Source organism: Marmota marmota, unplaced genomic scaffold (genome assembly GCF_001458135.2).
Source record: "Marmota marmota marmota unplaced genomic scaffold, marMar, whole genome shotgun sequence".
In the NCBI taxonomy this organism is placed as follows: domain Eukaryota; kingdom Metazoa; phylum Chordata; class Mammalia; order Rodentia; family Sciuridae; genus Marmota; species Marmota marmota.
This window is the reverse complement of record NW_025999942.1, coordinates 6,671,884-6,688,550: the sequence shown is the minus strand read 5'-3', so window position 1 is coordinate 6,688,550 and position 16,667 is coordinate 6,671,884. Positions and strand designations below refer to the sequence as shown.

General features: G+C 41.3%; 1 long non-coding RNA gene across 1 annotated transcript; it reads left to right on the top strand.

Moving 5' to 3' along the window:
• Window positions 1-2,578: 2,578 nt before the first annotated feature.
• On the top strand, window positions 2,579-15,594 carry LOC125616295. Its single transcript, XR_007346921.1, has 4 exons — window positions 2,579-2,663; window positions 4,690-4,808; window positions 10,620-10,830; window positions 14,535-15,594. It is a non-coding gene; the product is annotated as an uncharacterized LOC125616295 (long non-coding RNA).
• Window positions 15,595-16,667: the final 1,073 nt, after the last annotated feature.

Below are 16,667 nucleotides of genomic sequence, written 5' to 3'. Positions count from 1 at the left end.
TTGAAAACCTTTGTTTCACAGGGTTTGCTTTAGCAAGTTGCCTCTTAACTCTGAATCGCTTTGGAGTCCATTTTCATAGAGTTACTTGAGGCCTAGCATTCAGTGGATTTTGTGTTAGAAACCACAGGTATGACCTGTTTCTGTAAATGATTTATTTCCATGGATCTGTTCCTTTAATTGATTTGATATTGACTTAAGAAAGTTCGTTCTTTGCTTGCCCGGTCATCCCCCTCTGAGAGCTTTTATATGGTGTGTCGCTGTCATAAACCGGCTGATTCCTTCCCTGACCAGTCATTTCTCTGAGGTTTACATGTCTTCACAGGAATCTGGTCACCATACCATGAGGCTCCATCTTTTCTCTTTCTTTCTCTTTCCTCCCTCCTTCTCTCTTTCCCTTGCTCTCTCTATCCCTTTGTTTGCTCTCTCTTTCTCTTTTTGATACTGGGGATGAAGTCCAGGGCCTTGTGCATGATAGGTGAGTTCTCTACCACTGAGCTACACTCCCAGCCCAAGAATTTTCTTTTATCTTCTATGTTGCTGGACATAGCCAACGACTTGGGAAAGCTTTGATGTGTACCCAGTCAGCTGCGCAAACCCCCACAGCAATCATAACAAAAACAGTCAGAATACTCACTATTATGAACTATTTATATATTTGGGGTCTTATCTAAGTTTTAAGGAAAAGCATCTTTAGAAAGCTTTACTAGTTTTATTGATTTTGAATTCCAACTAAATAAAAACAGCCTGATTGCTATGAAAAAGCAGCTTTAGGGCTGGGTAGGGTGGTGCACACCTGTAATCCCTTCAAGTTCAAGGTCAGCCTCAGCATTTTAACAAGATTCTGTCTCAAAATAAAAGATAAAAATGGATAGGGATGTAGCTCAGGGGTAGAGCACTCCTGGGTTCAGTCGTTAGTACCTACACACACTCCCTCCAAAAAACAAAAACAGCACACACAAAAAAAATCCTCAGCTTTTCCGTGCCTGACTTCCCAACCATATTGTCAGCTTTAAACCATTCTGAAGTGGACGGACATTGTTTAGAAAATATGTGGCAGGGGCAGGGTGTAGTGGCACATGCCTATAACCCTAGCTACTGGGGAGGCTGAGGGAGGAGGATTTCCAGTTTAAACTGCTCAGTTTGAGCAGTTAAGAGAGACACTGTTTCAAAATAAAACTTAAAAAGGACTTGGGATAGAACTCAATTGTAGAAAGCTTCGTACTGTGCTTGAGGCCCTGAGTTCAACACCTCCCACCCTCCCCAGCCCCCACCCGTACTGAAGGGAAAAAAGTCTGTGGCAGAAGAGATCCATAAGCCCAGAGCTCAGTCTCTCCCCACTCCAGGTCACCGGGATTCTAAGATCTAAAGTGACATGCATGTGTTTAGTCTCAGTTTGTACTGGGGTGGCAAGGCAGGGACAAAGCACACTTTTCTAAACTGAATTCCCAGCTTCCTGGAGAACACCAGGCCTAGGCACTGGAGCCTGGTAAGAAGAAGCCCCATGGTGCACCTTACTCCCGTCCTCAACAGCAGCTGGAAGCTGTTCAGTCTCTTTATGACGCCTTTTCCCTTCTTGCAAATAGAAAAATGTACCCTTCTGGGAAGCAGGGCTTCAAGAAGCACTTATGCTATTTATCTCAAGCTCCTTTAGACTACTTTTACACGGAGAGGAAAACCCAAGCTCAAGTTCACCAGACCAAAAGAGAGCTGAGGAAGAAAGCTGCCTTCCAAAGCTTCCAGCTCTTCTCTGCCTCTGGATTCCACTTGTGTCTAGAACTCCCTGTGCAGGCAACTGCAATTGTGTCTAGAGTCCCTGGCTTAGTCTTTTGAGTTGAACCTGAGAAGGAAAGGGAATCACAGATTTGCTTAGGAAAAGCCATGCTGCAGAGGGAACCCTGTTCAGCTGTGCAGGGGACTTCCAGAGCCATGGACTCCAGACGGCATGACATGGTTGACAAGGTGTGCTTTCCAGGCTGCTGTGCTTCATTTTGCCCTTTATGACATGAATATTTGCCCAAATGCTACGTTCTGCTTTACCCTGGGCTGCGTGCGAGGGAGAAAGTATTGTGAATGGGGAGGGCAGACTAAGAGCAGATAATTGCTCATTTTTCTACATCATGGAAAAATATAGGATGTGCAGGAAATATATCCTTTCAACTGGCTTAATCCCTTCAGCGAAGCTCATTTCAATGAGCTCCATTGTCTTCAGTCCCTACTGGAGCATTATAAAAATAGAACACTTAGAAGACTATGTCTATAGAACCAGAGTGAAATGGAGAGTTGAGGCAATTGTCCAGATAATCCAAGCAAAAACAAAACCAAATAAAATAGAACTACCCACCACTGAGGAATACAAAACAAAACAAAACAGCATTCAGAGCCTGAACGATCCAGTCTGATTTTCTACATTGTTCAGATTCACCAGCTCTGCATCTGTATTTACTTTTTCTACATAGACTGAGCTTAAGTTGTTAAAGGGTTTGTTTTCCCAATATTATCTCAAGTGCTACCTCGAAAAATACCTTTGCTTTAAGTGTCCCTCTGTTCCACTTCCCAGTACGATAGCAAAGTCACCACAGATTTATGCCTGTTTTTATATGAGGTGGGAGTGTGAACAATGGGTGGCTCTGGAGTTTTGGAGGATGGCTTTCTCATTTGGGCTGGTGAGTTTGTTCCCTTTAGCAGAGTGCTAAGGGCTGGCGATGGTTTAGCTACACTCACATGTTTTAAACCTGTTGCTTTACGCTTGGCTAAGTGCCTGTCATGTGTGTTGGTTGCCAGTACAAGAGCTTGCTCATTTAGAAAAGCAGGGGACCCAATTTCCTTTGAGATAGCAGCTGGTAATATTCCACTGGATGCTAGTGAGAGGCCACATGGCTGGGGTGTGCTGCCTGGGTGGGTTCTCCTTCACTGGCTCCCCAAAGTGGGAGAGTGGCTTGCTTCTCACATGAGACTCCTTGGCTCTGCTGTTCTGATGCACTTCTTCTCTTCATTTCTTCATCTGGTTTTTCATTCTGTTTTCTTCCCAGAATAACTAGTTACCAAGTCTAATGAATCTTTCTTTCCCCCAAATTTCTTTATTCTACCCTGTTTCTTTCCCCCATTCTCTGAGTTTGAGTTCATCTTTTTGTTTTTGTTACTGGGAGTTGAACCCAGGGGTGCTTTACCACTGAGCTTCACCTGGCCCTTATTATTATTATTATTATTTTATATTTTGAGACAGGCCCTTGTTAAATTGCCCAGGCTGGTTTCGAACTTGTAATTCTCCTGACTCAGCCTCCTGAGTTGCTGGCATTATAGGCATACATCACTGTGCCCAGTTGAGTTCTTTTTTTTTTTTTCATTTTTGGGGTACTAGGAATTGAACTCAGGGGCACTCAGCCACTGAGCCACATCCCCAGCCCTATTTTTTATTTTATTTAGAGACAGCGTCTCACTGAGTTGCTTAGCACCTCGTTTTTTGCTGAGGCTGGCTGTGAACTCGCGATCCTTCCACCTCAGTCCCTTGAGCTGCTGGGATTACAGGTGTATGCCACTGCACCCAGCGAGTTCTTCTTTTCTTATTCTTCCTAATAACTTCCTGCTTTTTTTCAGTCTCACACATTTCTAATCCATCATAAGTAAATGACAAAATAATCTTCCTTGAAGTTTTGCTTAATTGAATTGTATGTCCTTAAGCAGGAAGAGGTGGAGCACGTGGTGATCCCAGCAACTTGGGAGTCTGAGGCTGGGGAACCGCAAACTCCAGACCAGCCTGGGTGATGCAGGCAACACAGCGAAAGCCTGTCTTAAAAACAAACAAAAATTAAAAAGAAAAAAAGCCTGAATTGTGCTTCCTTGCACAAATATCTTCAGTGACTCCTGTGACCTAACAGATTTTGCTCAAATTTCACATTCTGGCATTGAAAGTTTTCCTCAGTTTGGTCCTGGTGACTTCGCAGCCTCACTTGAACCTTGTCTTCAGGAAGATGGGCCCATTATCCTTGTCACAACGTGCCCTTTTTCCTCTGGATCACCATCAAAATCCCTACCGTATTCCAAATCACTTTGGGAAAATAATGACCACCTTTGAATTGGATTCACAGAATGTAAGAATTAAAATGCATCTTGGAGGATATCAAGCTCAACTTTCACCTGTAACATACCCTTTAACCTTTGAACCTGTCCAAAGGGGAGCAACTTGGAAGCTCATTACATGTTCAGATAGTTATTATCCATAAGAATCCCCACCCCCTCCAATTCCTGTCTCTTTTAGCTCATTTGTCTTTGGGCTATCTTCAAGAACAACACAAAAAAATTTTCTTTTATATTAAAATCCCTACCATATTCCAAGGTTAGATTGGACACCCCTCTTCTTCCATAAATACTTTTTTTTAAACCACTTTGGGAAAAAAATATTTGATAAATTTTACCATCTCTGTTTTGACTGATCCAAATACAACACAGACTGTTGAATTATTTCTTATACTGAAATGGTTTCTAAATCATTCTCTATCTTGGCTAATTTATCTGGAAGTGCTATAGAAGGTTAATAATAATGTTGAAAACTTGTCCAGGAAAAACACAACTTTCCTGATCCATAGTATTCATTCCAAAAAAACTTGGGATGTTTGTACCACTTGTTTGGCTCATTATGCACTGACATATATATTTATAATGTTTTTTTCTTCTTTCTTTTTTTTTGGTCAGAGAGGAAGGAGGGACAATTCCCTGGGCCTCTGTGTTTCCACTTATGAGACAAATGATCAACGCCTGGTAAGCAGAGACTCTGACCTGCAAAATGTCCTTCAAAGAAAGTGCTGCACCTAGTAAGCAATCCATAATTTGATCTGAAATGTTAATCTCAGATGAAGGAAAGTGCTGAGTCTAACATTTGCTACGTAACTCCTACAGTATTTGACCTCTTGGCAACTTTAACACTGCTGACTGTTTTCTCCTGAAAATTCTTCCTTTGGCTCCCATGGAAGTCAATTTGACCAACTCTCTGTACTTCTTAGTCTCCTTTGTAATTTCTCTTTAAAAAAAATTAAAATTTATTCTAATTAGTTATACATGACAGTAGAGTGCATTTTGACATATCATACATAAACAGAGTATAACTTCTCATTCTTCTGATTTTACATGATGAAGAATTACACAGGTCATATGATCATATATGCACATAGGGTAATAATGTCCGATTCATTCACCCTCATCTGGGTGTCTCCACCTGCACTCTGCACAGGAAGTTTCCAGCGCAAAGAAGCCATGAGCAGTCAGAAGACCATGATTCAAATTACCTCTCTCCACAGTTTCATGTCACAGATTGTGATATGTCTAAAGATACTTTTTGAGAAAAAGGTTTAATGGGGGAAGTTTAAGATTGATCAGGAAAAAAATCTGTCATCATATCTTGGTGCATATAACTGGAGTCATAAAATAGAAGAAACAACCACAAGCAAAACAAACAAACAAAAAACGGTACTTTGGTACTTTTAAGTTCACTGTGAGCCCGTAAACCACTGTGGGCCTCGTAGTACATGCTTGGAATCCTAATCACTTTGGAGGATGAGGCAGGAGGATTGCAAGTTTGAGCCAGCCTGGATAACTTAGTGAGACCTTGTCTCAAAGTAAAATAAAAACAGTTGGGGATGAAGTTTAGTAGTAGAGCAATTGCCTGGCTTGTGTGAGGCCCCAGGTCCAATATCCACTACTACTACTAAGGAAAAGTTCATTCATTATCACATTAACTAAACACCAGAAAAATGACATACATAGACAGAACCAATCAGTGAAGTTATGCTTACTGAGCATCTAGTATGGGCATGGCTCTGTGTTGGAGCCTTAGTGATCCTATATCTCGATTTACTCCTGGTTTATGTGTATTGTCCCAGCATTTTCTGGTCTGGGACAATCTTTTGAGTTATCACCACAGGAGGATGCAAAACATTTCAATTCAATCTAAGAAAGAAGGTTATTCTTGACATTGGGTTAGATGAGATTGACAGACAGCTGTCATGCATGGATACATTTAGGGTTTTCATGAGAAAATTTACCCAAGGAAATTTCTGGGGAAAAGAAAAAACTAAAACCCTAAGTAGACTGAAGAAATCTCTAAATGGGAGACCTGATGGCTGAAAGAAATCTAAGATGATATAATCTTTAAGATGTGGATGTCTCTTCTTTACTGGGTTTGAAATATCTACTAGGAGAATTATCCCTGGGGTTTCCATAGAAGAGAGGAGGAGAGGGGCCAAGGCTGCCATAGAAAGGCCACTGTTAAACAGCACTGTGGCCAGAAAAGGAATGGCTGCCCACCTCCTCTCTCTTGGAAAGCCCTTTTCTCTTTGGCTCTTGAGCACCAATACCTGCCAAGTTTGGAAGCTCTTGCTTTTCACTTTGGTGGGGGATAGAAAAGATAGGATGCCATAGATCCTGGGAGATTTGATCCCACCTCCAGTATGAGTCAGGTTAGCCCAGTATCCCTGGAAGGGCTGAGAAATTGTAACAAGAGAGGTGGCCCAGAGAGCATGACCAAAACAAAAAATCTAGAGATATATATAGGATTCTTCTTCCGTGATTCCAAAGGAGCTGCCATTCATGATGGAAATATAGAGAGAAACTCTTTGTGATGTACAGGAGGCAGCATCTCCCAGGGGCAGGTGGTCCAGAGGAGTGTCAGAACAGTTGTGGAGACCAGGAGGGAGCTTTACCAGGGGTTTGAGTGTGAAATCAGGGGAGAGGGAGATAGAGGTCAAATAAGGATCTCTGCTGTGTGTGATCTGTAAAAATACCTTTCCTGATTGCGGGAGTTGCTTAGGCTTTACCAGCTTCTCCCAAGAGTGAGCCCTCTGGCAAGGGTGTATGGTTCTTATTCAACAGAATCAAAATTATGGATGTGATTAATAAAATGAAGGTCATCAAAGTGTTACTCAAGTCATAATGACATGGTGTATATGTACACATATACAATTTATCTATCAGTAGAGAAATAATAAGAGAAGGGCTACTTTTATGTGTGAGTATGAGATAGAAACAGAGGGAGGGGAATATGGGTCTAGGAGCAGCCTCAATTCTGTGTTTTCCTTCTTTATTTCTGTTTTAGCCAACTTCCATTGCTGCTGTGACTAAAAGATCTGACCAGAACAGTTTCAGGGGAAGAAAAGTTTATTTAAGGACTCACAGTTTCAAAGATCCAGTCCATAGGCAGTCTGCTCCATTCCTCAGGGCTCCAGGTGAGGCAGGACATTGTAACAGAAGAGTGTGGTGGAGGGAAGCAGCTCACATGATGATCACAAAGCCGAGAGAGAGAGACTCCACTCTCCAGATACAAAATATATACCCCATAGCCATGACCCCAATGCCCATCTCCTCAGCCACAACCTACCTGCCTCTAGTTACCACCCAGTTAATCCCATCAGGGATTAATTCACTGATTAAGTGAAGATTATAACTCAATGGTTTCTTCTCCAAAGCTTCTTGCATTGTCTCACACATGAGATTTTAGGGAACACCTCATCTAAACCATAACACCTTCCTTCTTTCCTTTAGCTGCTTTACCAGAGATTGAGCCCAGGGGCCCTTAACCCACGAATCACATTCCCAGGCATTGTAATTTTAAATTTGAGAATAGGTCTTGCTAAGGTTGCTGAGGCTGGCTTTGGACTTGAGATTCTCCTGCTTCAGCCTCTTGAGTTGCTGGAATTATAAGCATCCATCTTGAGTTAATTCTTTTAATTTTTTTCCATGTTTTTACTGTCTCATATATTAACATATGGTATTAAACTTGTTTAATGTCATAAAATTTTCACTTTATGCATATTTATTGAGGTGTAATTGACAGATAAAAATTGTATGTATTTACAGTATGCAATTTGATGTTTTGATATAATAATTTTCCCATTTTATAAAGCCTCTGAATTCTGGAGACCTAATGTATAGTATGATGACTATGGCTAATAATACTCTATTGTATACTTGGGATTTGCTAAGAGAATGGACTTTAGGTGTTCTTACAGCTGTACGCACACACACATATTTAAAATTAAAAACACAACTAAAGAAGCTGGGCATGGTGGTGCACGCCTGTAATCCCAGCTACTTGGTAGGCCAAAGTAGGACAAGAGCAAGATTGAGGCCAGCCTCAGCCATTCAGCAAAGCCCTCATCAGCTTAGTGAGACCTTGTCTCAAAATAAAAACAATTAAAAGGCCTGAGGTGGTAGCACAGTGGTTAAATGCCCCTGGGCTGAGTCCCCTGTGTCAAAAACAAACAAACAAGCAAACAAACAAACAACAACATACAAATAAACCTGAAGGCTATTGCTGAGATGGGAATTTTCACATATGGTTTTTCTGTGACACTATAAGGAAAAAACAGCAGACACATGCTTTGGGCATGTTTTGGATGTTTTCTTTGAGGTGACAACATTAAAAATATAGATGGGCAAAAGAAAACTGACTTACCGCTAAAGGAATCCTGTTCATTTCTGTGGGGATTAATGGATAATGGCTGTGATCTCTCAGAGCCATCTTCTTTCCTGGCCTCTCTAGTTCAGCTAAGCTCAGTTACCAGTTACTCTTTTAATACTTTTTGTTCATGGTTAATATTTAAGGGTTGTAGTGTGTGTGTGTGTATTTTGGCTTCTTCTGTTTAATATATTATTTATTTCTCCATGTCTTTTAAATTTCATTTAAAATCACTCTTTCTCCATATTTCTTCTGCATGCCTATAGATGTGAGTATATACAATGATGTAAATTGATATTCTATGGTTCATTTTGTTGTTTTGTGGGCAATTTCTAAGTTTTCACCATTAAAAATATATAGCTAGGATGGTGGAAGGAGAGGGTCATCATTATACAAAATACATGTATGAAGATGTGAATTTGGTGTCAACATACCTTATATACAAACAGAGATACGATAAATAGTGATATAAAGGTGTATTAAGAATTGTATGCAAGAAAAAAGAGAGCTCATGTATAATGGCATAATTTGGTGTGAACATACTTTATATACAGAGTTACAAAAAACTGTGCTGTGAATGGATAGTTATGAATATAATTCACTCCACTATTGTCATGTATGTAAGAAATAAAGAAAAAAAGAAAAAAAGTAAAAAAAAAAAAAGAAAAGAAAAGAAATACTGGTTTGAATCTGGGTGCTGTGGCGCACACCTGCAATCCCAGCAGCTTGTTAGGCTGAGGCAGGAGGATCATGAGTTCAAAGCCAGCCTCAGCAACTTAAAGAGGCCCTAAACAACTTAAGGAGAATTTTAATATTCGTTTTTTAATATTCATTTTTTAGTTTTCCGCAGACACAACATCTTTGTTTGTATGTGGTGCTGAGGATCAAACCCGGGCCGCACGCATGCCAGGCGAGCGCGCTACCGCTTGAGCCACATCCCCAGCCCCAACTTAAGGAGAGAGTGTCTCAAAATTAATAAATAAATAAGAGGGCTGGCGATGTGGCTCAGTGGTTAAGCATGCTATGTTCAATCCCTGGTGCCAGAAAACAAGAAGTTGTCGTCTCAATTAGAGAGCCTTCTGTAGATTCTTCACATATCCTGGCCTTCACCATGGAGTCTTAGGCTAAGAGTTCACATTTGTTGGACACTCACCTTGTGTGAAGTCAAACATTGTCAAAGACTTGACGTTCATTACAGCATCATTTGAGGTAGCGACTAATGTAGTCTTCAGTTTTACACATCAGGAAACTGAGGCTCAGAAGAATAAGAACAAAGTGTTGGTACAGTTAGGCAACTGGTAAGTGACAGAGCCAGGATTCAATTGTAGAGTCCTGTGTTTCCAGAGCCCAAGCTATGTCACAATCTGCCTTTTTTCATTTCCTCCAATTTATTTCCTGAGTGTAAAATGTATTTTGCATGAAGTTAGACAGGGCTGAAGAGCAAAACCTCTTTAAAGTGGGTAGTTAAAGGTCTGGGATTCAGAAGGTCAAGGAAGCAGAAGGCTGAGTCTTTTCTTTTTTTTGGTGAAGGGAGGACTGAACCCAGGGGCACTCAACCACTGAGCCACATCTCCAGCCTTTTTTATGTTTTATTTAGAGACAGGGTCTTGTCAAGTTGCTTAGGTCCTTGTTAAGTTGCTGAGGCTGGCTTTGATCTCATGATACTCCTGCCTCAGCCTCCCAAGCTGCTAGAATTATAGGTGTGTGCTATCTGTAAGGCTGTGTCTTGAAGGAAGCAGAAGGGCCTGAGAAACTGGACTGATGCTGGGGTGTGTGCACGCACACACATGGCAGTGGGTGAAAACACTGGGTGAACTGGAGGATCCTTCCAGTCCGAGTCTGGGATTCTAAGAAGTTCAGGAGATCAGAGCAGAGAGCTCAGGTGGAAAAGTAAGTGGTAAGATTGCATCAGATTTGAGTCTCACTTTAAAGAATCTAGATGTGATATTAATGGGCGATGGAGGGCCCTTAACTCCTTCAGAAGGTGTGGTAGACTGTTGATTTGGTGCCCCCACTCCTTGTGAAGCGTGCCTCCTGCTCTTCCTGCCCTTGAGTACTTCCCTCCCACATTGATTGAAGCCTAGTAATTCAACTAGCTTTAGCCAATGTGGCATTAGCAGGCATAATGCAAGCGAAAGTGTGATAAGTGTGATTGCATCTATTCTGTCCATAGGTTCTTTTCTAGAATCCAGCTGTCAACTCTGAAGAGGTCAAGTAGTCACATGGAAAGGCCTATGGAGGAGCACTGAGGTCCAGCTGACACCCCAGCTGACTCCAGCTGGCACAATCCATGTGAATGGAGCCATTTTGGACTCCAGCCATCCCAGGACTGTGGTCATCACAGCAGGAAGCAGACCCCCCTCCCACCAGCCAACCTCAGAATCGTAAGAACAAATAAATTGTTGTTGTTTTAATCCACTACATTTTAGGGCAGTTTGTGATGTAGTAACAGATCATTTCAACAGTCCAAGGTGATCTTTTTCACTCCCTCTTCCCCGCACCCCTGCTTCCTTGCAGCAAGTATTATAAGAAACTATGATGAGGTCTGTGGATGGTGCAAAGATAAAGAAATCTTCCAGGTCTTTGTCCTAAGGGACAGTGATACTTCCTGCCCCTTTGGCTCCGCATTCCATTGTTCTCGCCTTTAGATTTTCATTTCCAGCTGGCTATCCACAGTCCCCAAACAGAATTTACTTTCTTGCACTTTAGAATGCTGCTCACCCTTCTTTCTCTGTTTTGGTAGCTAGTACAGCCACATGCTCAGTTGCCTAAGTTAGAAATGTCAGGTTCATTTCCATTCTGTCTCCTCACTCTCCATACTGTCCACTTACCACGGCATTGCTACCGACCTGGAGCTGGCTGCTGTGGAGAGCTGAGGGCCTGGAGGCCAGGAGATCTGGGATATGGAGGCCGTAGTCCTGAGATCACTGCAGTTGCCATGCTGAGCTCTTAAAAAGAGGGCGTAGCTAGGCCTCTCAGGTGGAAAGACCTCTCTGTAGGCAGTTTTCCCTGCAGAGTAAATGGGTTATAGTTTTCAGTTTCTTCATCTCAATTCCAGTCTTCATATCCCCAAAAAATATTTAAAAAGAGTTGGGGACATGGCTCAGGGGTAGAGTCTAGCATGTGCAAAGCCCTAGGTTTCATCCCCAGCACTGAAAAATAAAAAAAGTTTTCCCCAGAAGGTGTTTAAAACCTCAAAAGAATATGAATCAACTATACTATATTTTATGTATGTTATAGCCAGAGAGAAGTATGCTGCAACTTTTTAAGCCAGGTAATAGGGTTGCATTGCCACCTACTTGGTATACAGTAACAGCACAGAAGTTGGAACATTCTTAGTTTTCCTTTTTTCCACATTCCAAAGACAACCCATCTTTTCTTCTTCGGTCCTAGAAAAGGAATTAAGAGACGTGTGCTCAGAGCTGTTGGTCTTTGCAGCATCTTAGTGCCTGTTGGAAGTCTTGGTGGCGGTAGGCAGGTGGACGCCAGGTGGGTGGACTCCCACCTGCGCAGATTGCTTGGCTGAGAGGGTGCAGGATGGATTTAGTCATCACTTGTCTCTTTGGCCAAATGCCTTTGTACAGTGCAAAAGATGTAGAACTGCTCCTGTTCTCTCTCCCTGGTTTCTAGTATGACTCTGCCACCAGCAAGTTCTGTGAGTTCATGTCTCTGGCTCTGGTTCCAGTTTCCTTCATCATGAAGGAAAGAATCCTGCATCTAGGGCCAGGATACCTGAGTTGGAGTCTTACCTCCTTTTCTTCATCACAACATGAATGTGACCAAGTCCTTAATCTTTGTAGATGCTAATTTTCTGGTTTGGAAAATGGGGGTGGGTAAATAAGACAATCTCCTTCCAGATTAAAAAAAATCTCGAATACTAACATGTTGCAGAAATCCAGGAATGGATTGAGAATCTTTAGCTTTCACGATGGACTTGCTTTTAATACTCTGCCTCCATCTTCCTCCCCTTATTGCAACCCAGTCAATTAGTCAATTTCTCTGCATTTTAGTTTTGCTCTATTTGTCAAATGGAGATAATAAGAGATGCCTTAGAGGGATTCAGGGAGGATAAACTAATTAATGATCATAAAGTCGCAGTGGCCACGCGCCTGCTAAGTGGTCATGATTCTAAACAGATCTTTAGAGCTCCTCAGCTGCTCGCAGGAGAGTCAGACAGCATCATTTATAACCTGAGGTTCTTTCTTTTTCTTTTTCTTTTTTTTTTTTAATGTATCAAAAAAGACTCTCAGAGGCATTGGGAGGAAACATCAGAAGAAGCAAAGACCAAAATATTGCCTGGGAAGTGGATGGGGAAGGGTAGAAGGTGTGAGTTGAGGGGGCGCAAGATGTTGCTGTTGTGTTGAGATCTCTGGGCGCGAGTTCCTGGAGAGTTCTCTGGAGGTTTCTCTGGCTGGGGAGATTGGGTGGCAGCAGAAGAGGTGTGGCTCTGGGATGGGCAGAAGCCTTTTTTCTGGCTTTGTTCTTGTAGGTGTGGTTGGCTTGAAGTTCCAGGTTCTCTCTCCTTCCTTACCTTTGCCAGGTAGGATGGGAAGGCAAGAAAGCCACGGTAAGGAAGGCAGAATCCCCTTCCTGAGGAGTTCGTCTCACATGGCAATAAACATCCTCTCCAACTCACTCCATATATCAGTTTAATAGTTTGCTTGTAGATCTAAATTATGTTCTGGGTAGTTCAACACGTAAGAAACCAGAGAAGGCATTTTAGAATAGAATATAAATAGAACCTGTTGCCTATTTTTAGCTTTTGATTCTTCTTTGAAGCCTTTAAATAGAAATTAATTCCTTCTTCCTAACATTTCTACATTGTTTTTTGGTCTGTCCTATATTGGAAGTATTTACTTCTAATATAGGTATTTACGTAATAGGTATTTACATAGGTATTTATGTAACCACCCTAATAAAGTGGTAAGTTTCTTGAGGGTAGAGAACATGCATTATCATCAGCAGCTTCATCCTTACAAGGTCTAGGCACCACTTTGGAAATAGATGATTTTTATTTATTTATTTATTTTTTAAATTTTTTTAAAGAGAGAGAGAGAGAGAGGTTTTTTTTATTATTATTTATTTTTTAGTTTTTGGTGGACACAACATCTTTGTTTGTATGTGGTGCTGAGGATCGAACCTGGGCCGCACGCATGCCAGGCGAGCGCGCTACCGCTTGAGCCACATCTCCAGCCCCAATAGATGATTTTTAAATAGCTACTTACAAACTGAGTTGTGGCCAGGTGTGATGGCACAGGCTTGCAATCCCAGCGATCTGGGAGGCTGAGGCAGGAAGATCTCAAGTTCAAGGCTAGTCTCTCAGCAATTTAGTGAGACTTCGTCTCAAAACAAAAAATAAAAAGGGCCACTGGGGTGTAGCTTAGTGGTAAAGTGCCCCTGGGTTCAGTCCCCAATTTGGTGGTGGTGGGGCAGTGTGGAATTGTGTTACCTTATCTGAAGGAATAATTGAATAACAGAATTTCAAGATTTTTTATTCTCCTGTGTTTACCATTCAGGTAAATCTCACATTTTTTAATTTTAATTTTTGGTTGGTTTGTCTTAATTTTCTTGGTTTAATAGTTTCTGTGAGGTCATAATTCTCCTTTTGACATAATGACATGGGGTTAGTATGTTGATAATTGAGTTACATCCCCTTAGAAAGCAGAAGGCAATGACCAAAGAGGAAAAATGAAATGAAATTAATTTTTGTTTGGCACAGGGGAATGACTAGGTATATTTAGAATGGAAGATGATGGGTAATGTGGCAGAGGTAGCAGAAAAATTAGCTCTACAAGTTGATCCTTGGGCAGTTTGATTTCAGTTATGTCACCTCTCCATCCAATGGGTCCTCTCTGTGAGTCCCTTTTTACGGAGCAGCTGAAGTCCTTGCCAATCTTATATCACCAAGAACATTAAATAAACAGTGACTCTGTCTTATGATTTGTCTGAACTTTGGATAATGATGTCTGTTGTCAGCAGATCCTTTTGCTCTGATTCTTACCATAAAATTTGCTAAGAAATATTTACCTTTGCACTCAGTTTATCCAGACAGCAGAGGTATATGATTGTATTTTCTTGTTCTTTACAGGAAAAAGAAGAGTTTACTGATCCCTGAGTCATATGATTTCATCTTAAAGAGGGAAAATAGAAGCAAAGAACTAAAGTGTTCTAGATCTGCCTTTGCATAAAGAAATTGTCTGGTTCTGTCTCTGATTTTACACATGTGGATATCATGGCTCAAGAGCTTGAATAATATGTGAAGCAACAAGATGGAGTTGAGAGCCCAGATATTATATTATGGGGTATTATGTTCTCTCTCCCCAGCCCACCTCCCCTTGTTATATTGTCTGGTTTAAATTTATAGAAGTGATTATTTTTGTTTGAACATATATTTTGTTTCATTCAGTGTATCATAAACAATTTGATAAAACTGAACTTTGGTAAGATTACTTTCAGTGTGGGCTGATAACCAGGACTAGTCCTCCCTTGGCCCTGGAGTAATTACACTAAAGATGTTAGGCTCCTCCTAGCTAGAACCCAGGTGACCACTCCTGGAGGGGTTATCTTGGTATATTTAGAAGCTAGCAAAGGATTTCTTAGAATGATTGAATCCAAAATATGTAATGCAAACCATTTATTGTTACTATTATCTCAGAATGCTTAATGCTGCAAGTATGCTGATTAGCTGGCTTAAGCAATAAAGACTTTAATTATCTCACATACAAGTGGGTGAGCAGAGCTTCAACAATGTCCTCAAAGTCCAAGACTCTTTCTAACTTTCTGCTCATAGTAGGTGTTCAGTTTCATCATCATTATCATTCTCACCATCATTACCATCATGGTCATCATCAAAATAGGAAGTATTTGAAGTATGGGCTTTAGGAATTGGGGTGCAGCATAAAAGAGTATCAGCGCCTCAGGTGAGAGAGTGGATCAAGTGGAAAAGCAAGAGAAGGAATCATTGCAGTGTATTGGGACACGGACTCACTGTCTCAAGATGGTTGCTTTGTTTCTAGCACACATTTGTATTCAAGGCAACAACAAGCAGAACAGGTAACAAGTGGTGACCTTATCCCATCTTTTGGAAGAAAATAAATGTATTTTGGGCTGGGGTTGTAGCTCAGTGGTAGAGTGCTTGCCTAGCATGAGTGAGGTACTGGGTTCAAGCCTCAGCACCACATAAAAGTAAATAAATAAATAAAATAAAGATATAAAAAATTTTAAAAAAGAAAATAAATGCATTTTTAAAGAAATGCTTCCACCTGTAGACTTCAACGTATTTCTCATTGGTCATAACTGGGTCATATGGCTACTCTGGCCTGAAAGGAGACTGAGAAAGTGTTATACAGCTTTTTTGGTCTCTATATTAGATGTAATGAGAGAAATATACCAGACATAAATATTGAGTTAGCCAAGGTTCAATATCAGGTTTCCTAGGAATAAATATATACAACTATGAGTTTTGTTTTTCTTTTTCTTCTTCCTCCTCCTCCTCTTCTTTTTTTCCTTCTTATTCTCCTTCCCCCCCCTCCTCCCCTTCTTTTTCTTCTTTCTTGGGGGTTGAGCCCAGAGGTGCTCTATCACTGAGTTACAGCTCCAGCCCCACCCCACCCACCATTTGAATAGTCTGAGACAGGATCTCACTAAGTGGCTCAGAGCCCGACTGAGTTGCTGGGGGTGGTCTTGCACGTGTGGTCCTCCCGCCTCAGCCTTCTTCATGGCTGGCATCACCTACTCTGTATCAACTTCTAATTTGTGCTTCATGGTCTGGTCCATCTAACCCAGTGGAAAAGTCAGAAGGTCCATTTCTCTTTCTGATTAGGTTCATGAAAATGTACTGGTTGTGGCAAACTCACCCAAATTGAGGGACGTGCAAAATGGAAGGGTCAAATGTCGCCTGGGATCAAGAAAAGAGTAAAAATGGGTCATCTACCGGGGAGAAAGTAGATCAAAGTGGTTGAGGTTACAGGCTCTGCAGCCAGATTAAATTTGATTTAAGTTCTGGTTGTGTCACTTCCTAACTCTGTGACTTCATCAAGTTACATAAGCTCGTTAAGCCTCTGTTTCCTCATGAGTTTGAAGAGGATGATAATAATACCTTATTCACTGGGTTGTTGTGAAGAGTTATAGTTCCAAGTTCACTCATAGTAGCATTCCGTATCATCATTATCACCATCAAAATAGGAGGTCTTTGGAGTATAGACTTTAGGAATTGGGGTGT